Below are 24,063 nucleotides of genomic sequence, written 5' to 3'. Positions count from 1 at the left end.
CCCCTATATTGTTATTTTGCGCCATGCCTTGTTTCAGGATACTACTTTCAGTTTAGGTGCTATTGTTGCTAAATGGTTAAATCTGAACCGTACTAAGGGCCTCGTCCTAGGAGGCATCTTTGCCTCGCGCCTTGTTGCACACTTTAACATACCCATCAGGCATTATGAGGAAGAGGAAAACTTGTTGCCTCCTATTACTCTAGGTTATAAGAGTATGGTAGCACATGATTTTATTGTTAAGGATAAGAATAAGACACTCAAATATAAATTGATATTTAAATAAAATTATTGTGAGTTTATTACCTTGCCTGCACCCCTCATTGTTCAACATATTTTCAGGCATATACCTTATTCTGCCGGAGGCCATTCATGCCTACCGGAGCCAGATGTCAGCTGCAGAGCCGAAGCCACCATCTGACCCTCACCGTCAGTCTATTTATCAGTGGAATCCGGAAGAGATCGCCAGCCAGTGGCAATCTGAGGACCCTTCTCATTACGATCCCAATTACAGTTTTGATCCATGGGCATAGACCAACTTAGGCCAAAAGCCTAAGCTTGGGGGAGTACGTATTTCTCACCGACATTACATTCATGTTCACACACACATGCCAGTTGTCGATGCTCATACTTTTTCATTGTTTCATCCAGCAAGTTTATTTTAATTTTCACGCTTTCTTCTGTGTGTCTGAAAAACCTAAAGAAAAAACAAAAAAATAGTGGTAGCATTTAGTTAGTTTACTTTTCATGCATGTAGTAGTAGTAATTAAAAAGAAAACCCAAAAAGATTTATCGTTCTTCTTTTGCTTGTTGGGAGCTTTCCCATGTAAATAGTTTGTTTTATTTCTTTCGTTTGGGGGTCAAGAGGAGAAGACCATAATGAAAATGTTGAGTGGCTCTCATATGCATTATTGCTGATTTAACGAGAAGCCCATATTACCTTGTCTTCTCCCATGAATTGAATGCTTGCAGGTTCCAGCGTAGTCCAATGCACGTGCACTATTATTATTATCCACACTATTCAGTTGTTCAAGTGAAAGGCAATAATGACAATATATGATGAACTGATTGAGATGAGAAAAGCTGGTATGAACTCGACCTCTCTTGTTTTTGTAAATATGACTAGTTCATCATTCCTGATTTAGCCTATTATGAAGGAAACATGTTTGCAATGACAATTCGATATTATAGTTTCTTATGACATGCTTAATTGGCTAGGAGTTTATAATGGTTTACCTTGCATGCCAACATGCTATTAAAATGGTTGTGATGTGGTATGATGGGGTGGTATCCTCCATTGAACGATTCGAGTGGCTTGACTAGTCACATGTCCACGCATGTAGTTGAAACAAAATCAACATAGCCTCTACGATATTTATGTTCATGGTGAATTATATCCTACTCATGCTTGCATTCGGTGTTGATTAATTTTAATGCATGTTCATGACTATTGTCGCTCTCTAGCTAGTCGCTTCCCAGTCTTTTTCTAGCCTTCACTTGTACTAAGCGGGAACACTGCTTGTGCAGCCAACTCCATAAACCCCAAAAGTTATTCCATATGAGTCCACCATACCTTCCTATTTACGGTATCTACCTACCGTTCTAAGTAAATTTGTATGTGCCAAACTCTAAACCTTCAAATAAACATTCTGTTTTGTATGCTCGAATAGCTCATGTATCAACTAAGGCTGTCTGTATCTTCCATGCTAGGCGGGTTATTCTCAATAGGAGTGGACTCCGCTCCTCACTCACGAGAAAATGGTTGGTCGCCAGGCTGCCCAGTCCCATTCTCAAATCAAATCAAAATAATTGCAAACAAAACTCCCCAGGATTGTTGTTAGTTGGAGGCACCCATTGTTTCGGGCAAGCCACGGATTAATGCTTGTTGGTGGTGGGGGGTATTAAACTTTACCATTCTGCTTTGGAACCGCCTATAATGTGTGTAGCATGGAAGATATCGAGATCTCTCGGTTGTTATGTTGACAATGAAAGTATACCACTCAAAATATTATTCATCTCTATTCCAAAATCGAGCTTTGGCACCTCTACAAATCCCCGCTTCCCTCTGCGAAGGGCCTATCTATTTACTTTTATGCTGAGTCATCATCCTCTTATTTAAAAGCACCAGTTGGATAGCATCACTGTCATTTGCATGTATTATCGTTAGTTTACATTGAGTATGACTTGACTGGATCTCTTTTACCATGAATTACAATGTCTAGTCAGTCCTTGATCTTTAAAGGTGCTCTGCATTTATGTTTTGCGGTCTCAGAATGGGCTAGCGAGATACCATCTTGTTATATCATATTATGATTGTTTTGAGAAAGTGTTGTCATCCGAGATTTATTATTATTGCTCGCTAGTTGATTATGCCATTGATATGAGTAAACATGAGACTTAAATGTTATTATGAATATGGTTAGTTCATAATCTTTGCTGAAAACTTGAATGCTGGCTTCACATATTTACAACAACAAGAGCAAATAGAGTTTGTAAAAGTTTTTCCTTATCACTTTTAGTTTATCAACTGAATTGCTTGAGGACAAGCAAAGGTTTAAGCTTGGGGGAGTTGATATGTCTCCGTCGTATCTACTTTTGCAAACACATTTGCCCTTGTTTTGGACTCTAACTTGCATGATTTGAATGCAACTAACCCGGACTGACGCTGTTTTCAGCAGAATTGCCATGGTGTTATTTTTGTGCAGAAATAAAAGTTCTTGGAATGACCTGAAAATCAGAGATTATTTTTGGAATATATAAAAAATACTGGCGAAAGAATCAAGGCCAGGGGCCCACACCCTACTCACGAGGGTAGGGGCGCGCCTAACCCCCTGGGCACGCCCCCTGCCTCGTGGGCCCCCTAGTGCTCCTCCGACCTCAACTCCAACTCTATATATTCGTGTTCAGACAGAAAAAAAATAAGAGAGAATGTTTCATCACGTTTTACGATACGGAGCCGCCACCAAGCCCTAAACTCTCTCGAGAGGGCTCATCTGGAGTCAGTTCAGGGATTCGGAGAGGGGAATCCGTCGCCACCGTCATCATCAACCTTCCTCCATCACCAATTTCATGATGCTCCCGCCGTGCATGAGTAATTCCATCATTGGCTTGCTGGACGATGATGGGTTGGATGAGATTTATCATGTAATCGAGTTAGTTTTTTAGTGTTTGATCCCTAGTATCCACTATGTTCTGAGATTGATGTTGCTATGGCTTTGCTATGCTTAATGCTTGTCACTAGGGCCAGAGTGCCATGATTTCAGGTCTGAACCTATTATGTTTTCATGAATATATGTGAGTTCGTGATCCTATCTTGCAAGTCTATAGTCACCTATTATGTGTTATGATCCGTTAACCCCGAAGTGACAATAATCGGGATACTTACCAATGATGAACGTAGTTTGAGGAGTTCATGTATTCACTATGTCTTAATGCTTTGGTCCGGTACTCTATTAAAAGGAGGCCTTAATATCCCTTAGTTTCCAATAGGACCCCACTACCACAGGAGGGTAGGACAAAAGATGTCATGCAAGTTCTTTTCCATAAGGACGTATGACTATATTCGGAATACATGCCTACATTACATTGATGAACTGGAGCTAGTTCTGTGTCACCCTATGTTGTAACTATTGCATGATTGATCGCATCCGACATAATTCTCCATCACCGATCCAATGCCTACGAGCTTTTCATATATTGTTCTTCGCTTATTCACTTTTCCATTGTTACTGTTACAATCACTATAAAACAAAAAATATTACTTTTGCTACCATTACCACTACTATCATATTACCTTGCTACTATATACAATGCTGCAGATATTAAGTTTCCACGTGTGGTTGAATTGACAACTCAGCTGCTAATACTTGAGAATATTCTTTGGCTCCCCTTATGTTGAATCAATAAATTTGGGTTGAATACTCTACCATTGAAAACTGTTGCGACCCCTACACTTTTGGGTTATCACTGAGCTACTTGGTTAAGCTAAACAACAACTTGGAGAGTTGTAAGACAAAGCTTTGGCTTACTTAGTTCATTCTAAAGTGATATCTTTTGGGTGTGTGTAGTGACGAAAGATGATATCTCCATCGATTTGTCCTCGTGATCAGTTATTGGATATATTGTCTTGTCTAAACTTTGGTTTGAGTGTGGGCTATATCCTCAAATCAAATCAGAACCAACGATGTTCGTAATGTTGCCCTACTCCTGGTTGTTTCCTCGAGCATACACCATTATATCTGTTGGGTCCGACCAATGCTATCAGCTTGCTCACATAATTGTGGAATTCCATTTTTATGGAAACCTGGATGAATTGTTGTTGAGCCCATCGACAACATCCTTATCTTCTCCATAATTTTGTTGAACATTAGCTAGTGTTGGAAACTTTTGAAAGCATTTCTTCATGCTAGCTCATGAAGCATATGTCTAGAAGAAATAAGTGACTTCCTCTAATTCATGTGCATTTGATGCAAGTTGCCGCCGTGAATTCGAGAAAGCTTGTTTTAGCTTCCTATGGAATCGTCCCAAGTTAGTCACGCATGTGCGAAGTACTCTATGGTTTGATAGGTTGGCCGCCTCCATTCCATATGTGTTTCCTAGCAGACCAAGCCACTCATTGACTTGTTCAAGTAGAGGAAGTTCCTTCTTAAGAGCATTCCTTATGCAAGGACTTTGATATCCTTGATGATGGTTCCCCACCTGAACTCGGTAGTGTTTTATTGCAAGACTACTACGTGGTCATGCTTGTTCGGGACAACGTGTTCACATGTATGTAGCAGAACCAACTCATGTTTTGGAGCTTGCTATCATAGTTCATTTCCCGAGAATCTTGCAATGTCATCTTGTCGGTTTGTGTTGCAAACTTTCTTTTCCAGACATGACATATGAAATATCCTGTTACCAACCAGATCTGAATCTCAGGCAGATATGATGGCTGAAAATATTCCCAACATTCGCATTTTGTTCCTAGCTTACACCGCCATTGTGCCAATTTCGCATGGGCTGCCCCTCTCAGTAATTGTTGTTCATGATCATCTTCAAAAGTGGTCCTACCATGGGTCCCTTCGATTTCTAATGATAAGCAAAATTCATCCATTGCCTTGTCTTCAACAAGGTAGTCCACATCATCCATTCTAGTCTAAGTAGGTAATTCTCTCGGATTCCTTCAAACGATCATTTCTAAATTGCCTTAGGCTGGTATGAAGAGTTTCAATGATCTATGGATCAAAAGTAATTCTTTTTGCCACTTAAGGGGACAATCCAACGAGTCACCTCTTCTAAGGTGCCTCGTTATGGAACCATGGCAATTATCTCCTCACTACTTTGAAACCATGCACCATCTTACTTAAGCGTGGAGTTATTGCCTACCAAATTGAACCCTTGTCATCTGCTTCTTTCATTGCCCATGATGTGTGTTTTGTGTCTCAGCTCAAGAGATGTTTCAACATCCCATTCTGTGAGTTGAGCGTGAGTTGCTCGATCCTCGAGAAGATCCATTCTTCTAGAGTTTTCCCTTTCTTCTCGTTGTCATGTTGGATGGGTTCTCAGAGCAAGACGTCAAGACAAAAATGATGAACAAATCAACGTTCTTATGAAGTGCAACCTGGCTCGTGAAGGTTGTGTTGGCTTTGTGTCCCCTTTGTCTTCTTAACTCATGTCTTTAATCTCGGGACGAGATTCTTGTTTTAGTGGGGGTGAGTTGTCACGTCACTAGCCTTGCTATGCACTTGGACTATCTTGGTTGTTGCATCATGTCTATTTTTATTTGAAACTTGAAATGGGGATGTTCAAACCCTAGCACCAAATGGAATTCAACTAGGTTCAATCTAAAATCTTTTTCAAAGAACCCAAAATGCCCTTTGAAAATTTTCATGATTTTTGATAGAGGTGAAAACCTCTGCAAAAAATGATGAATATGTTTCTAGGACATTCTGGATCTTTGAATTAACTCATATAGTATTTGAATTGGAGCATTTAAATCCTATAAATATTTTTAAATGCTCTAATAATTCTGAAACTAGTTTTGGGTTGATGGAAATAATCCGAAAACTGCCCACAATTATTTTTAGGATTTTACAAAATGGATTAGTATTTTTACTAAGTCAAAACAGAATAAAAGAAATAGAAAACTGAAACAAAAGGAAAAGAGAGCTTACCTATAACTTACCTGGACCTAGCTGCCTGTGCAGCCCACTTGGCAGCCCAGCTAACTGGCCCAGCCCACTAGGGGCCCCACCGTCTTCAACCTCTGCCAGTAGGCAGAGGCGTGTCGACGCACGCGCGCCCGAGCTCCACCTCCTGCTTCCACCTCTTACTTCCCCCTCGCACTGTCTCCGCGTGCACATGAATGGCCTCGAATCCCTCTGCATCTCCCTCACTCTGGAGCTCTATCCCTCTCCTCTAGCTCCCTCCCCGCAGCACCACCGAACACGCCATCGCCGCTACTTGCTGCTGCCGCGGCCACCGCCACTGTATCACCTCGCCAACATGTCCAAGGGGTCCGCGTCGACGTCCTCGACCTACTCACCAAGTAAAGCATCGTTGGATGCCTTGCATCGCTGGCTACCTCGTCGTCTTCTTCCTTCGGCCATCGAGATCACCGACGACCTTGCGCCCTCTCCGACGCCTCCCCGAGCCTGCTGAGCATCTCCTCGCATCCGCCGTGAGCTCCTCCCCCTAACCCCCTATCCTTTGCCTCGTTTGCATGCCGTGGCCGCCATCTTGCCTGTGACCGAATGCGCTACCGCGTGTGCTTGTCGCCGGTGATGCTCCGGTGACCATATAGTCCCCGGCATGCGTCCAACATTCTCACCGCCGCGCATAGAGCCTCCCTAGCGCCTCGCTGCGCTCGTTTGCGCACCACAGCAATCGCGCCTGTGTGTACCGAGCTCCGGCCGCCGCCCGACTCGTCGCTGCCGCCGTTGCACGCCATCCCAGCACACACCGTGGCCACCATTAGATGCGCCGCATCGCGAGCTTTCTCGCGCGCCCAGCCACGCGTCTAGCCTACACCGGAGATGGCCGGGCGAGGAGCGTCGCCTCGTCTGCTTACCGCTGGTGATTAGTCGCTGGATTAGATGACATGGCATAGTCTTAATTAGCGCTAACCATCGATTAGTTAAACCCCATGTGTCATTGACAGACGGGCCCAACCCCTTAATTAACCACAAGGTTATTCCCCGTTTAAATTAAGCTAATGCCCATGGCCCACCGGTCAGTTTGACCATGCCACCTCAGCATTGACCTGGCCCCACTGGTCAGCCTCTGCTGCTGACGCTGTTACACTGACATGCGGGTCCCACTGGTCAGGATTGACCAGGGGCAGCCCAGTTGACCTGCTGATGCCAGGCTTACGTCATGCTGACCTCGTAATCATTTTCTGGCGATTTTATATTTCAGAAATGAATTATAAAATCCAGAAAATTGTTTAAACATCTAAAAATCATAGAGAATAAATCGTAACTCCAAATGAAATAATTTATATATGAAAAATGATCAGAAAATCCAACCTATCCATATGTACCTTTTTCATGCATGTTAGAAGAACTTATAGCTGCTGTTTAGGACCAATCATATAAATGGCAGTTGAATATCCACATATGGAGTTTGAATTTGAATCTTGGATTCGAAGCAACTCCATTTTACCTGTTGCTAGTTGCATTAGCTGAAATCACAGCATATTGACATGTCATGAACATGCACCATATTGTTGCATTGCATTGATTGTGTTCTTTCTTGTTTGCCGGTATTTTTCCCCTCTCAGTAGAGGTGGTTCCGATGATGAGTTCGATCACACCGATGAAGAGCTATACTATCTTCAAAAGTGCCAGGCAAGCAAAACCCCCTTGTTCATTCCGATACAATCCCACTCTCTCGCTCTTGCTCTCTTTTACTACATTAGGACAACAACGATTCAACTGTTACATGTTGCGGTAGTTGAACCCCTTTCCTCTGCATGACCTGTCATTGCCACAGTAAGTAGATGAAACCCACTAGCATGAGAAGGAGTTGTTTTGTGCCCTGATGTGCCTACTCATTGATGCTTGTTTGTCATGCCTGCTAGTGCTTATAGTTGAGTCAAGTTCGATTGATCGGGGATGAATTGGAAACTGGTGAACATGTCCTACTATTGAGAGCTAAGTGTGTGAACATGATTTGGTAAAGGTAGCGGTGAGGGGCCATGTAGGAGTACTTGGTGGGTTGTCTCATTGAAACCGGCCTCCAGAACTAAGTTCTGTGTTTGTGATCCATGAACAGCTACTACCACACGTTAGGACCTGAAATATGACCCCGCTCGACTTATTAATCCCCCTGTCCTCTGTCCAGGAGTTGCAAGTAGTTTCTGGTGTTTGTAGTATGCTAGAGGTCGTGCGCAGTGCTGACCCGAGGGGTGGGATGTGATGTGGTAGGCACGTGGCACGGTGTATCGGGATGCCCGTTTGGTGCCTCGGGAACCCTGCACACATCATTCGGGGTCGTAAGTGGAAACCTTGGCCGGACTCCCTTCGGATGGAACCTGAATAGGTGATAAACCTGGACTAGGGACTCGTGTGGTTAGTCAGGTCGTGGTCTACACCCGCGTCGGATTTCGCTTGAAGTTTGCTGAGCACATATCCTGTGCAAACGCTAATTGGTGGAAACATGTGTGAAGAAGTACACCCCTGCTGGGTTATAAATGATCTATTCGAATAGCCGCATCCGCAGTAAAGGACTTCTGGGTTGCCTCTACAGTTCATAGACAAGTGAAAGTGGATACCCTAAAATGCGCAAGATACGCATGAGTGCTATGGATGGCGTTCTCGTAGGGAGACGGGAGCGGATCTATAGTGGTGTATTGATTGGTGAATATGTGGACTCGTGTGCGCCACCTCAAAAGAGTTACTTGCAGTCGTAGTACAGGATAGCCACTGAGTCAAAGCTGGCTTGCTGCAGTTAAACTCCACCACCCACTTTGTTGATACTGATGCATATGTAGCTAGTTCTGATGTAAGTCTTGCTGGGTACATTTGTACTCAGATTTGCTTAATTTATGTTTTTGCAGAGAGACTTCACTCTCACTAGTAGTTCTGCGTGGAGTTCGACGTTTAGCTTGTTACCTCAGCTACGATCTTGGGCCCTCGGCAGGGTCTTGTAGATAGTTAGGCTTCTCAGCCTTTTTCATTTGTAGTTGTCTATACTCAAACAAGTTAAGCTTCCGCATGTGCTTATTGCTTCTATGACTTGAATGCTAGGTCATGAAACCCATGTTTGTAATATCTGGCTCCTCGAAGCCTAATGAATAAATACTTTGAGTCGTCAAGTTTTGTTGTGATGCCATGTTGTATTTGCACATATCGAGCATATTGTGTGTATGTTATTGAAATGCTTGGTATGTGTGGGATCCGACAACCTAGTTGTTTATTCTTGGTAGCCTCTCTTATCGGGAAATGTCTCCTAGTGCTTCCACTGAGCCATGGTAGCTTGCTACTACTTCAGAACACTTAGGCTGGCCGGCATCTGTCCTTCTTCGTTCCTGTGTCTGTCCCTTCGCGGAAATGTCACGCATTGTTCGTTTAAGTCCTTGTAGCTTGCTACGACTTGGGTTCATACGTTGATGACCGACACATTCGTTGCTGGGTCATGCATGCCTGTCCCTGTAAGTTAGTGCCACTTTGGGTTTACGACTAGTCATGTCGGCCTGGGTTCTCTGTCATATGGATGCTAGCGACACTATCATATACGTGAGCCAAAAGGCACAAACGGTCTCGGGCCAGATAAGGTGGCACCCATGGGAATACCGTGCGTGAGGCCGCAAAGTGATATGATGTGTTACATGCTAGATCGGTGTCATTTAGGATCAGGGTCCTGACAGGGCAGATACCCCCCGACGACCCCCAGGTATCCCATCCGGCCATGCTCCACTGCCCGTCTTCCCACGTCGCTGCATGTGGAAAATCTTGCATGTGGATCTAACATAGTTCTTTGCCCAAAACATAGCTCGTCCAGCGTACTTTCCATATTGCAATCTCGTTTTCACACCATTTTAGACAAACACAACAGGGTTGTTATCTTCCCTTAGGACATGGAATATGCTTCTTTTTTGTCGTCGCATGTGTCATCAACTGTTATTGGCCATTAATTGTTTCCTTTCTACCTCTTTTTTGCAAACAGGGCTATCCATTTCACCTCGTTGCTATTGCGACCTTTTGGTGAACTGCACAAATCACTTTTTTTCTTAAGAGTGTTTTGTGTAGTTGTACTCAAATGTCACACGGGCAACGTCTACATTTCAGTGTGACTGCACATAGGGAGATTGGTTTTGCTCTATCCTCCTCATCCAACTCCGAGCCTAATCTTCTCCAACTAGTTAGTCTTAAGAGAGACTTCAAAGGTGACCGGCTTCTATTTGTGTGTTTATTGTTTCACCAGCAGTCCTCTATTATCGTAATCACACTTAATATCTTTGGAACAGGGACGCTCAACTCTATTTTAGTGGAACTGCACAAAATGATCGGAATGTTGCATGCTCCAGACAGCTACTTTGTTCCCAACATGCCTTGTTGATTTAGACAGAGCTGGGGGGACGTTCCTGCCAATGAAAGCATGGATCAATTTTAATTTAACACCTTCTCACAACTTTGTCTTCAGTTGTTAGGTAAATATTAGCTCTGATATGCTAATCATTGAGATGCATTAGCAAGGAATTTAGTTTTCTATTGTTTCCGAAAGAGCATCGATGGCAAGACACATGAAACAAAAGCTGAAAGCTGAGAGCATTGTACAATTTCATGTCGCTGGAAAATCATTTGTATAGTACGTCAATTATGTAAACAAATGCTGGAATCTTGATAGCATTTCCAGAAGCCTCTTCAGCATCCGGGTCCATGTGCCATGCACAAAATTATACTTCCTCCATTCCTAAATATTTGTCTTTTTACAAATTTCGAATGGACATATTTTAGAGTGTAGATTCACTCGGTTTGCTTCGTATGTAGTCACTCATTGAAATCTCAAGAAAGACAAATACTTCGTAGTATATTTAAGAATGGAGGGAGTAGTGCACTACCGCATGGGAGACTCAGCCCGGTTGTTGCGCTGCACTAATAGTGAGTAGTAATGAGCAGTCAATTCATAAGACTAGCCACAGTGGAGAGTAACATACACTAGTAACATACACATATCCCTAGGCTATGTTACTACCTTCATAGTGGGTAGTAACTTAGATGCGGTGTCATGCAAAGCTTCATTTATTAGGTTATAGACTCATATTGCATTGGGAGATGTGATGTTACAGTAACTAGCTAAGTTACTAGAACTACCTCTCTCTTCATTAACTCATTGCCACACATAGACAAATTTGCTGAGTTGGACTCGAAGTTACAGCTGAAGTTACTCCCACTGTGGCTAGTCTAAGCCCCACCTTTCCCACTGTAACTTGCTCAGAAGAAGCAACCGTCAATACGCTCTAAAGTCTCTCTGGTGGTGGAAATGCATGGTGAGAAATGCATCAGAATGAAGCGCACCCTGTAAACTGTGACGGATGGAGGAGTAGTATGAGGCCCTGTTTGGATCACCATTTCTCTTTTGAATACACTTGTAAAAAATAAACACCTGCACCTGTCGTTTCAATTCCGGCTGGAATTTGCACAGCGGCCAGTAACTTACATGTGTAAGTTATACGCCTCTATATTGAAATACAACCATTCAAAGCATGGCCTGAAGGTGCAAAACCAAGTACGCGTATGGCCAGTCGGTCAATGCACTTCCGCTTGGCATATCACTGACATGTGGGACCGGAGTGTGAGCAAACCGATCTCAATTGACGGCAAAATTGCGAACCTGCCGTTCCTTGAGAGAGACGAGGAGCGAGAACACACAAACGGGCTCGCACGGAGGCCAAGATATATTCTAGCATGGTTGATTGATATCATCATTACATGTTTGATGTTTTTAACACTACCATTGGGCTCTCGTTTTCCGCCCTTCTCCCGAATAAATGTATACTTTATCAGATGCTCCACCATGCGGTTCTAGTAGTAGTACTGCTCATACAACTATAAACCTTGCGCTTGGCTCTTCGCCTCTTCGTGAAGTCGAACAATGATGGTACTCCGCATGTCGGGTACTACTGTGTATGCCTGTGGCAATCTGACACCGAATGAACTGCTGCGTGTCCACCGCCTGGGCGAGGGTAGGTTGCATTGGTCAAAAAGTGTAAGCAAGATTCAACTTGTCCTGGAAGCTTCTCCTCGTTCTGCGAGTTGACGGGACACACCAAAAAGTAGTGCTAGTCCATACTCCATCCTTTCTGGTTAATATGGTTTAATCTTTTTTGCGGGTAAATGAGAGAGCTTTATTCATATATAAGCATTCTTAGGACGATCAGCCAAGAGACTGGTCACTAGGAAGCGAGGTACCCCGCAAAAAACAAGAAGGAAGCGAGGTGTTTCATCAAGCCAGCTCTCGGCCACATTCAAAGTGCCGCAAGCACGGTTCACACAAAGATGCGCCGCAAGGTTTGCTAACCTGTTTACATGATGAATAACAAAAAAAGAGGAAATATTACCGAGAGCTCCTATTTGTAAAAGGATCTGAGCCAGAATTAAGCGAGAATTGTGGCGAGTGTTCCATGCAATCGACTTCCATTGTCACATGCGAGAACCCTCGAAGAGAACCAAATGTGTTGAAGATTGCATTATCACATTTTAAAAATATAATAAGAGTGCAGACGCTCCTCCATCCGGTTCCTAGTATAGTATACTACATACCTCTATCGTACTAGTACTAGTACAAGTAAACATTGCGCTTGGCTGTTCGCCTCTTCGGGAAGTTGAACAATAATACAAGTACTAGTATAGTGTATGCTTCTGGCAATCTAACACCGAATTAAATGTTGCACGTCCACCGCCTGAGCGAGGGAGGGCTTGCATTAGTCAAAAGCTTCTCCATGTCATGCGAGCCACCGCATGCAAGCTTCTCCCATCCTGCAAGCTTCTCCTCGTTCGACAAGTTGACGGGACACATCAAAGTAATGCTAGTCCATACTGCCTCCTTTTCGGTTAATATGGCTTAATTTCAAACGAGATAAATACACTGTTTGTCACTGTATATTTGTAAAAATATGGTCAGAGGACTTCATAATACGCTCATTGCGCTAAATATATACATTTTCCGGTGTTTATACGGTCACTAGCTCACCCTGGCTGAGTATGTGTGCGCATGCACGTGTAGGTTGAGAACTTGAGCGTGACCGTGTGTGTTCCGTCGTGTGCTCGGACATGCATGCATTAGGGCGTCGCGTGCATTTTTGTGTCCATGTGTATGTGTGACTGTTGCATGCATGCACGAGGTTGTACTCCCTTACATTCAAATGTTCATAAGTCAATGCTTTGTCAAAATGTTGCATGCAATGTTTAATCATTCATTGTTCATCCATGCATTCCCGATATTAATACATTGGTAATGACAATTTCTTGAGGAAAACGAGCCCATGAATTGAGTACAAAGGGGACCAATAAGCCAGGACGGAGGGAGTATAAGTAGTGAACCGGAAGGAGGGAGTAGGTACTAGTAGTACAGTACTACGTAACAACATGCAGTAACAAAATTCCTCTATGCGCATCCTATCTTCTCACATGCCATGCAAGAAACTAGAGATAAGTACAAGTGAGACTCAGGAATGGTCATACACGTAGGGGGAGTACGTGTAGGGGCCACTAAGGAGAAGTCAAATCACATAGTAAGTTAGTCGGTAGAAGCAACCATCATTTCAATCTTCAATGACATGTACGCAATATAAAATGGTTGATATGGAGAGAAAAAGAAAACCACTATATATACACTAGCAGGAGCCTAAGCTACAAGCTTGCTTGCATGGGTTGCTCTCTTCATAAGCAAACAACGACGGTGGCCACACCGCTAGTCACATATCTGGCCTGATCCTGCCGCTGGGGGAAGGGAACAATGTTCTGTGTAGACGCGGTCGACATCGGCTACAGAGAAAACCCACAATCAGTGCGTCACAACCGCCCTTCTAGCTACAGCCCGACGTCCCAAGTAGTAGTACATCTTCATTTTGGAGCCAGCTCACTCCACTACCGCAGCTCGCCATGTAGCTCCATCTCAATGTCGATCTTTCTCTACTTCTACCGGCTTCTATTTGTCATGAGTTTATGTATCATGAACTTGTGCCAGTACTATTATTCTAATCACACTTCTTCAATATCTTTGCCATCAGGGATGCTCAACTTGATTTTAGTGGAACTGCACAAAAGCATCGTATGATCCGAGGGTTCCAGCCGTCTTTCCTTTGATAGGTTCTACCTACCCAGGAAATTAAATCTTGTTTAGGGTTTAGGGTTTAAGTCATAGTGACCCCATCAGTAGTTTTTCTTTTATACACGCTCTCACAACTTTTCTCTTTAGTTGTGAAGTAAAAATTGGTTATGATCTATGAATCATTGAGATGCATCAGCATGCGTGTTAGTTTTCCTTTGTATTTGATGGAATGTTGTAATGGGGCAACCTTGGAGTAGGAATGAAAATGGAGTGGAAAGTTTCCGTTTTTCCAGAGAAAAAATGGATGCGAAGAGAAACCAACGTTTCGTTTCTTTGGATCACGCCATCGAGCAAAACAAACATTTAAATCACGTCTATCGCGTTTGTGTCTCACCCTCCTCCACGGCTCCAGCCCACACGGTCACTCGTCATGCCATTCACCGCAAACTGAAGTATACGATAACTTTCCCGCCTGCTTGTCGATGGATCGCGCCATGGAGTACTAGCAGTATTGGAAGAGATTTACGAGTTGGGGGAGGACAACTACCTATAGCACGGACTCCCAAGAACTTTTTACATGCATGTTGTGGCCGGCTATTGCGACATTTGAACACAGAACAGTTGCGTGCAGCGGGAAGCGGCACGGGCGACGCTTCTCTCGGCCAGTGTGCCGCTTCAATGCCGGCGCCAGTGAGATGTCGTGTCTGCTCTGGCTGGGCATGAATGCGACACTGAACGTTTCGGGCAGGAAGCACATGCGGGTGATGAAGAGGGTTCGGGTTGGTCAGGAGCGAGCATGGCAGCGGTCCGGACGCCCGCAAACAAGAGATGTTGTACGTTAATATTGCTGCGTATATAATTAACAACGTAAATAATGTGCCAGTTGGACAAATATGATTGGAGATGGAGATGGAGATGGAATTTTACGTAAACACGGATATGCTTGTCTATGTTTTTTTTGCGGGAACAAACTTGTATTACTCACGTAGCCAGGCTACACTCGGAGTTACGAAGTTTGACAATGCCATCAGGGCCTAAACCTAGGCAAACAGCGATACAGCCACTAGTCCTACCATAATGAGCTAAAGTATGACCGACAATGTTGTTGTTTTGTCGAACATGAGCAATACAAGTATTTCGGAGTGCCATGAGCGATCTAACCTCACGCACCGAAAAACCAAACCGAGATCTATCAAGATCTTCATTCCTAATCCTCACCATATTTGTAGCTTCAAGGCAGTCGGTCTCAATTCTTTTACTCCATTGTATATATAGCCTCTTGTTTGATAGGGTTTCTCACGTCTCGCTCTCTCACCCTCTCCATATCAAAACAAGATGACAGTGTCCACTCTATCTCTCTCCTCATCGGTGGTCACAGATCCGGCCGAATCCCATCCGCTGCGGGAGGTGAGGAGGTGTAGCGTTGACGTTGTCACCTTCGGCGGTGGAGAAAGCCGACGCACACCGTCCTCTCGGAGCCGGCGCTGGCACGGATGAAGGTCCTCTGCGCCCTTGTTCGCTGCCGTCGTGTGGGAAGATCCCGCCCACCTGCCTAAGCCACATCTTGCCCACCTGAGGTATAACTTCTTGTACTGGTCCAGGTCCCTAGGTCGCTGCATGCGGGTTTACTTCTATGCGACTACTCCTCAGCTCCCCATGTATAGTAGCTAGGGTTCGTCGGTTGGTCCAACATCACCTACTATTATAGAGGAAATGCCACTCGAAAAGTTGTCCTGATTTATGCCTCGATGGAGGTATACATGTTGTTTCGACAAAAAGTACGTGGTGGTTGTGCGGTCATTGTCCATATGCTCCTATTGCTGCTGCTAATCTAATACCGTCACTGGTTAAATGAAGAAATGTTTTTTTCTCGGTTATCCTGGTTTAGTTCTCATCAAGATAATCATGATGCTTCTATTTGTTGGTGTACTTTTCATTCATTCTTAATGACAATTGAGATGTCGTTGTTAATTTTGTACCACTGCCAAAACAAAGTAACAACACTATATCCCTTTTTTATATTTTTGCAAACAACAATGTGTATCTCCATACCCGGGCATGTCTTCCTCAATTTTAGTGGAACTGCACAAAATTGGATGGCCATTGTTGTTCCGCCTCACTGTCCTCTGCCACGTGGTTCTTCCTTCCTCGAGCTTGATTAACGAGAAGAAACAGACCATGGTGAGGATTTGTCGAACTTCATCGGTTCCTCACCCACACTTGATGCCACATGGATGATGCATGACCATGATGACCTATCGATGGTCATGGTTATGCCTCATGGTTGCGTCGGCTGGTGAAGCTGATCGATTTTCGACGAAAAACAAGCTGTCTTCCATCAATGCTCTTTGCTTGTTACCCACAAAGATGATATCCTTCATCAGTTCACCTTGGTTGCGTTGGAGACGCAGTCGTCTTTCACGTTGGTGCAATTTTATCACACAATTGGCTATGAACCAAATGTTTCCTCGAAGAACGATCGGCGTTGGTACTACGAGCATAAGTTTTGTATTGATTTCTAAGCCTTCTCACAACTTTGTCTTCAGCTCACCTGTAATTTTATTTGTCCATGTATTAACTTTGATTAAAAAGAAGTGTGGACTAAAAACCCGGATGGACGTAGTAGCCCTCCATTTTTAATTACTCTAGATATTAGATTTGACTGAAGTCAAACTTTGTAAAGTTTGACCAAGTTTAGGCCGAACACAACAAACCATAATAATTGAGAGAGGGCAAACTTTATGTACTCTCAAACCTTTCTGATAATTGAAATTAAAATTCTTTATTTGTACACACTCTCACACGTTTCCGATAATTTGGCGCATGTTTGGTTGTTCACCTAAGGGAGGGTAGTGTACCGCACATGAAGGACAGGAAGTGCGATCAGGACGTGTGGATCGTTAGTTCATCGGAAGTAGTAGTTTTCTTCACTGGTACGTTAAGGGGCTGTTTGATTTGTGACCATGGTTGCCACATGTTGCCACACCTAAGGTTAGGCAACTTTGACCAACTTAGGAGGGTGTTTGGTTCAAGCCTTACCTTAGGAAATATACTTTTTACCACACTAGGGCACCACATGACATACACTCAAAAATGTGGCAAGATTCCCTTAGGCTTGCCAACTTGTGGCTCTCATTTTGAAGAACTAACCTTAGGCTAGTGTGGCAAAATTTGTGTGGCAAAATGTGGCATTCCTAGGCCTAGAACCAAACAGCCCCTAAATAAAGAGTTCCGTTTCGTACTTACACAATTTAAAACGATTGTTATGGAGAGAATAAGAAAACCACTCCGCTATATATTAGTAGTATACACGAGTATTGTATGGACGCAGCTTCCTTGACTTAGTGCACCTGCCGTTGGGTGTATGACAGGTGGGCCCAAAATGTGGCCGGCCCACCTGTCATACAGCCAAAGGAAGGTGCAGTTAAGGCACCATAGCTCAGTCCGTAATATAGTATATATGTAGTACACAATATAAGCTGGAGCCTCAGCGCTTGTTCGCTGGGGTATGCACTCTCCACACTGTCGCCGCACTACATATATATACACGCTGGAGGCTCAACATTCCTTTGCTAGGGTTTTCTATATTCACAGTCTCTCACCCTCTTCACCAGATCTAAACAATACTACGTTGTGGCCTCTGTCTCTCTCACCCCCCCTCATAGATGGTGAAGGAGGCATCTGGATCCCGTCGCACCGGGAAGGAGAGGGGGTGCAGTGTTCACTCTATTGCCTTCTGCGAGGGAGGCAATCCACTGCCGGCTGTGCTTTTCTCTTTCACCCAGCGCCTGTGCGGGAGGGCCACCGACCCCTTCTTCCTTGCTGCCGTACGCAGTGTGGACAGATCCGGCCTCCTGCCGCACGCCTTGCCACATCCCGACGACCCTAAGGTATAAGTTTCTTTGAAACAGTCATTTCTCTAGCTGGATGCGGATCTTTTTCGATTCTGTAGTCGAATCTAGGTCTTGGTTCAAAGAGGAAAGAAGGTTGCGGTCGGGTGGAGCATGAATCTAGGACATGGTTCAATGAGGAAAGGAGGGAGGGAAAGTAGTAGAGACTAGCTATCTAGTCACTTCGTTGGTCGAAAGGGGAAAAGGGGGGTGTCGGTGTCAAAACCGGCGGATCTCGGGTAGGGGGTCCCGATCTGTGCGTCTAGGCTGGATGGTAACAGGAGACAAGGGACACGAAGTTTTACCCAGGTTCGGGCCCTCTCGATGGAGGTAAAACCCTACGTCCTGCTTGATTCATATTGATGATATGGGTAGTACAAGAGTAGATTTACCACGAGATCGAGGAGGCTAAACCCTAGAAGCTAGCCTATGGTATGATTGTTGATGTGTATGTTGTCCTACGGACTAAAACCCTCCAGTTTATATAGACACCGAATAGGGTTAGGGTTACATAGAGACGGTTACAATGGTAGGAGATCTTCATATCCGTATCGCCAAGCTTGCCTTCCACGCCAAGGAAAGTCCCTCCCGGACATGGGACGAAGTCTTTAATCTTGTATCTTCATAGTCCAGGAGTCCGGCTGAAGGTATGGTCCGGCTGTCCGAACACCCCCTAATCCAGGACTCCCTCAGTAGCCCTTGAACCAGGCTTCAATGACGACGAGTCCGGCGCACATATTGTCTTCGACATTGCAAGGCGGGTTCCTCCTCCAAGTACTTCATAGAAGATTTTGAACGCAAAGATAGTGTCTGGCTCTGCAAGATAAGTTTCCACATATTGCCATAGAGAGAATAATATTTACACAAATCTAATCTGCTGACGTATTCCGTAGTGTGACATCACACCACGGCCAAGCTTTTATTTGAACCATTTTACTGTCCCATCTCAGCACGTTATGCGAGGCGGTTTCCTTGGCACGTCTTGTTAAAGCAGAGATCGTGTCCCTTATTCCAGGATTCTCATCAATACGGGCGTGGGTAACCCAACCGCGCCATTGATTACGGCGCTTGGAGATAAGCGAGTCTTACCAGGCTGGTGGGGACATGTAGTTGCGTCCACCCATATAAGGGGATAAGGATCCACCTTTTCACCTACGCCTTCTTCCTCCTTCGCCTATCCATTCTTGCGCACTCGAGCTCCAGCGCCCAAGTACGCACTCCCCACCTCAACCTTCTCCAGTCATGTCCGGAGCAGGAGGCAAGTGGATGGTCACCTCCGTCATGGAGGGGCACATAAAAAAACTAAGGAAGGCCGGATACCTGTCTAACAACATTGCGCACCGGCTTCCCGAAGAGGGGCAACTCATCCCTACCCCTAGGCCCCATGAGAGGGTGGTGTTCCTCCCCCATTTCCTTCGCGAACTGGGTTTCCCTCTCCATCCATTTGTCCGGGGGCTCATGTTCTACTATGGCCTGGACTTCCACGATCTGGCCCTGAATTTTGTCCCCAACATCTCGGTGTTTATCGTCATGTGCGAGGCTTTCCTCTGCATCCGCCCCCATTTCAGCCTATGGCTCAAGACTTTCAACGTCAAGCCGAAGGTGGTGCGCGGCAACCAGGCGGAGTGCGGAGGCGCCATGGTGGGCAAGATGCCCAACGTCTTATGGCTCGAGGGATCCTTTGTGGAGACCCTGAAGGGGTGGCAACCGGGGTGGTTTTACATCACCGAGCCGCGCGACGCCGAATGGGTCGCACCCCCCGAGTTCCGGTCCAGACCCCCAACGCGGCTCACGTCCTGGAAAGAGACGGGCCTGTCATGGGGTAAAAAAGGAGAGCTGACCGGACTCCAAACATGCGTCAAAACCCGGGTGGACAAGAAGCTCAAACTTGTCAACGTAGTCCAGGTTATGCTCATCCGCTTGATCCTCCCGTGCCAACAACGGGCTTTCAACCTGTGAGAGTTCGACCCGGCGCGGCACCAAACTCTGAGAAGGATCTTTGACACGATGTACGAAGATGCTTGGAAGGTGCTTTTCAAGGGCGCCGAGGCTCCCGCACCCGCTACTGAGGATCGCGGATTCAGTGCGCAGCGTCACGCTCTCGCGGTAAGCTGTTTTTTCCTTTTACAGGGTATCAATTTTTCACAATTTGACTCCATGCGGGATCTAAGCTCCCTTTCCTTTCACAGGATTGGCAGGTGACGTCCGGACAGATCAACTGTCCGGCCCCTTTGCCTGAAGGCCCAGCGGACGCTCGCTTGGCGAGGCTGCTGGTTCCGGCACCCTATGTGGTGCCGGAGAAGAAGGTCTAGAAGAAGGCCACGGGGACTCGAAAGAGTGCCCGGCGCCCGGAGGTGTCGGATTCATCATCCGACAAATCCAAGATGCACTCCTCCCGTGAAGACGAGGAGGAGGAAGAAGAGACCCCTCCCCCTCCATCGGGGGAAGGGAAGAAAAGGAAGGCCGCCCCAACTGGGGAGGCCGAAGGGTCCAAGAAGGGGAAAACCCTTCCTCCGAACTGCTCCACTGACGCCGACGGCGGCGGAGAGGAGTGGGCACCTAGGGCCAAGCCCCTGGCCAAATCGTAAGTATCCGGATACCAGAGTAATCCATAGTATTCGTTTATTGCACGGCTTTCCCTCATGTCGAATATGTTTATGCAGCCCACCCAAAGACCGGCTCGACGCATCGTCGAGCGGCTCACTGGACTCGTCGGATGTGAACTCGCTTCCGACGGCTTCCTCCCCCCGCCCTACGGACGACACCTAAGTGTTGTCCCAACAGGTTCTAGGCCGGGAGGAGGTGGTCCTGGAGGCGCCGCAAGGCGACCTCCCGGACTCCAGGAGCAAAGGGGATGAAACCCCCCAGGGCTCCAAGTCTGGCTCTAGGCCGGACACTGCTCCAGAACCTTCAAAGTTTCCAGATGTTGGGCAACATAGTAATTTCAAACAAATTCCTACGCACAAGCAAGATCATGGTGATGCATAGCAACGAGAGGGGAGAGTGTGATCTACGTACCCTTGTAGATCAACAACGGAAGCGTTAACTTGGTTGATGTAGTCGTACGTCTCCACGGCCCGACCGATCAAGCACCGTAACCATGGCACCTCCGAGTTCTAGCACACGTTCAGCTCGATGACGATCCCCGAACTCCGATCCAGCAAAGTGTCGGGGAAGAGTTCCGTCAGCACGACGGCGTGGTGATGATCTTGATGTACTACCGTCGCAGGGCTTCGCCTAAGCACTGCTTATTATTATCGAGGACTATGGTGGAAGGGGCACCGCACACGGCTAAGAATATGATCACGTGGATCAACTTGTGTCTCTAGGGGTGCCCCCTGCCCCCGTATATAAAGGAGCAAGGGGAGGAGGCCGGCCGGCCCTATAGGCACGCCAAGGAGGAGTCCTCCTCCTAGTAGGAGTAGGACTCCTACTAGGAGGGGGAAGGAAGTGGGGAGGGAGAGGGAAAGGGGGGCGCCGCCCCCCCCCCCCTCTCCTAGTCCAATTCGGACCAGGGGGAGAGGAGGCGCGCGGCCCACCTTTGGCTGCCTCTCTCTCCACTAAGGCCCATATGGCCCATTACTTCTCCCGGGGGGGTTCCGGTAACCCTCCGGCTCTCCGGTTTTCTCCGAAATCACCCGGAACACTTCAATAAGAATAGACCACTCTTCAATGGTGCATGACCATAAAAGATATTACTCATATAAATAGAACAACCATTATTCTCTTATTTAAATGAATAACCGTCTCGCATCAAAACAAGATCCAGATATAATGTTCATGCTTAACGCTGGCACCAAATAACAATTATTTAGGTCTAATATTAATCCCGAAGGTAGATGTAGAGGTAGCGTGCCGACCGCGATCACATCGACTTTGGAACCGTTTCCCACGCGCATCGTCACCTCGTCCTTAGCCAATCTTCGCTTAATTCGTAGTCCCTGTTTCGAGTTGCAAATATTAGCAACAGAACCAGTATCAAATACCCAGGTGCTACTGTGAGCATTAGTAAGGTACACATCAATAACATGTATATCACATATACCTTTGTTCACCTTGCCATCCTTCTTATCCGCCAAATACTTGGGGCAGTTCCGCTTCCAGTGACCAGTCTGCTTGCAGTAGAAGCACTCAGTTTCATGCTTAGGTCCAGGCTTAGGTTTCTTCTCTTGAGCAGAAACTTGCTTGCTGTTCTTCTTGAAGTTCCCCTTCTTCTTCCCTTTGCCCTTTTTCTTGAAACTAGTGGTCTTGTTGACCATCAGCACTTGATGCTCCTTTTTGATTTCTACCTCCGCAGCTTTCAGCATTGCGAAGAGCTTGGGAATAGTCTTATTCATCCCTTGCATATTATAGTTCATCACGAAGTTGTTGTAGCTTGGTGGCAGTGATTGGAGAATTCTGTCAATGACGCAATCATCTGGAAGATTAACTCCCATTTGAATCAAGTTATTATTATACCCAGACATTTTGAGTATATGTTCACTGACAGAACTGTTCTCCTCCATCTTGCAGCTATAGAACTTATTGGAGACTTCATATCTCTCGATCCGGGCATTTGCTTGAAATATTAACTTCAACTCCTGGAACATATCATATGCTCCATGACGTTCAAAACATCGTTGAAGTCCCGGTTCTAAGCCGTAAAGCATGGCACACTGAACTATCGAGTAGTCCTCAGCTTTGCTCTGCCAGATGTTCACAACATCTGGTGTTGCTCCAGCAGCAGGCCTGGCACCCAGCTGTGCTTCCAGGACGTAATTCTTCTATGCAGCAATGAGGATAATCCTCAAGTTACGGACCCAGTCCGTGTAATTGCTACCATCATCTTTCAACTTTGCTTTCTCAAGGAACGCATTAAAATTCAACGGAACAACGGCACGGGCCATTTATCTACAATCATACATAAACAAGCAAGACACTATAGGTACTAAGTTCATGATAAATTTAGGTTCAATTTATCATGTTACTTAAAGAACTCCCACTTAGATAGACATCCTGTCACGACCGGTTTTCCAATAAAATTATTTATTGAGAAACCAATCTTTTGAGTCCAGTATGAGAGAAATCCTCCTCACTGGTAGACGAATTCTTGATACAATAAGCCAGTAGCATAAAATATATTACAGGGTCGAACTACGGTTGCTCAACCAAATTATTACAAGCACGCCAATAATTATACATAATGGCGGACATGACAAAGTGGTGTGGAGGCATACTACTGACTCGAGGATAGGGCGGTGGTGGAGAAACACAGCGGGGAGAGAGATACAAGACTTTAAGTCTGTCATCTCATCGAGCGTCGAGGTGAGGCTCGATGAATTTATTTGGTAGCGGAAGCGGATATAAAACAGTGACCAAATCCAGGGTCGCACGAGGCTGACTGGGACTCCTCTAGGTGTCGGACTCGCTATCAAACTCTTCATCCATGAGATCGCCTTCGTCAGCATCTGGCCAAATCAACAAGCCAGTGAGTACTTTGAAAGTACTCGCAAGACAGTTCGGACGTAAGATATAACAAATGCATGCATGAATGCGTCATGAATAATCCACCAATGTACATTCAAAAATTAGCACAACAAGGTAAGTAAAAGGGAAACGGCGGTAGTCCGCCTGAAATCCCGACAAAACATAAATGAAGACCGATCGGGTGTCTGAAGCGATGCCTCGAAAGGTGAACAAATAAATATAAGGAAATGATGCCACAGTCGGGCGTCTTAGCAACACCACATAAAGGGCTTAAAAAGAAATGCCACAGTCGGACGTCGGGGCGACATCACAGAAAGGGCTTTAAAAGAAATGCCACTGTCGGACATCGGGGCGACATCACAGAAAGGGCTTTAAAAGAAATGCCACAGTCGGACGTTGGGGAGACATCACAAAAAGGGCTTTAAAAGAAATACCACAGTCGAGCGTCTTAGCG

The sequence above is a fragment of the Triticum aestivum genome, chromosome 4A (genome assembly GCF_018294505.1).
Source record: "Triticum aestivum cultivar Chinese Spring chromosome 4A, IWGSC CS RefSeq v2.1, whole genome shotgun sequence".
Classification (NCBI taxonomy): domain Eukaryota; kingdom Viridiplantae; phylum Streptophyta; class Magnoliopsida; order Poales; family Poaceae; genus Triticum; species Triticum aestivum.
This window is presented reverse-complemented; position numbering follows the sequence as displayed.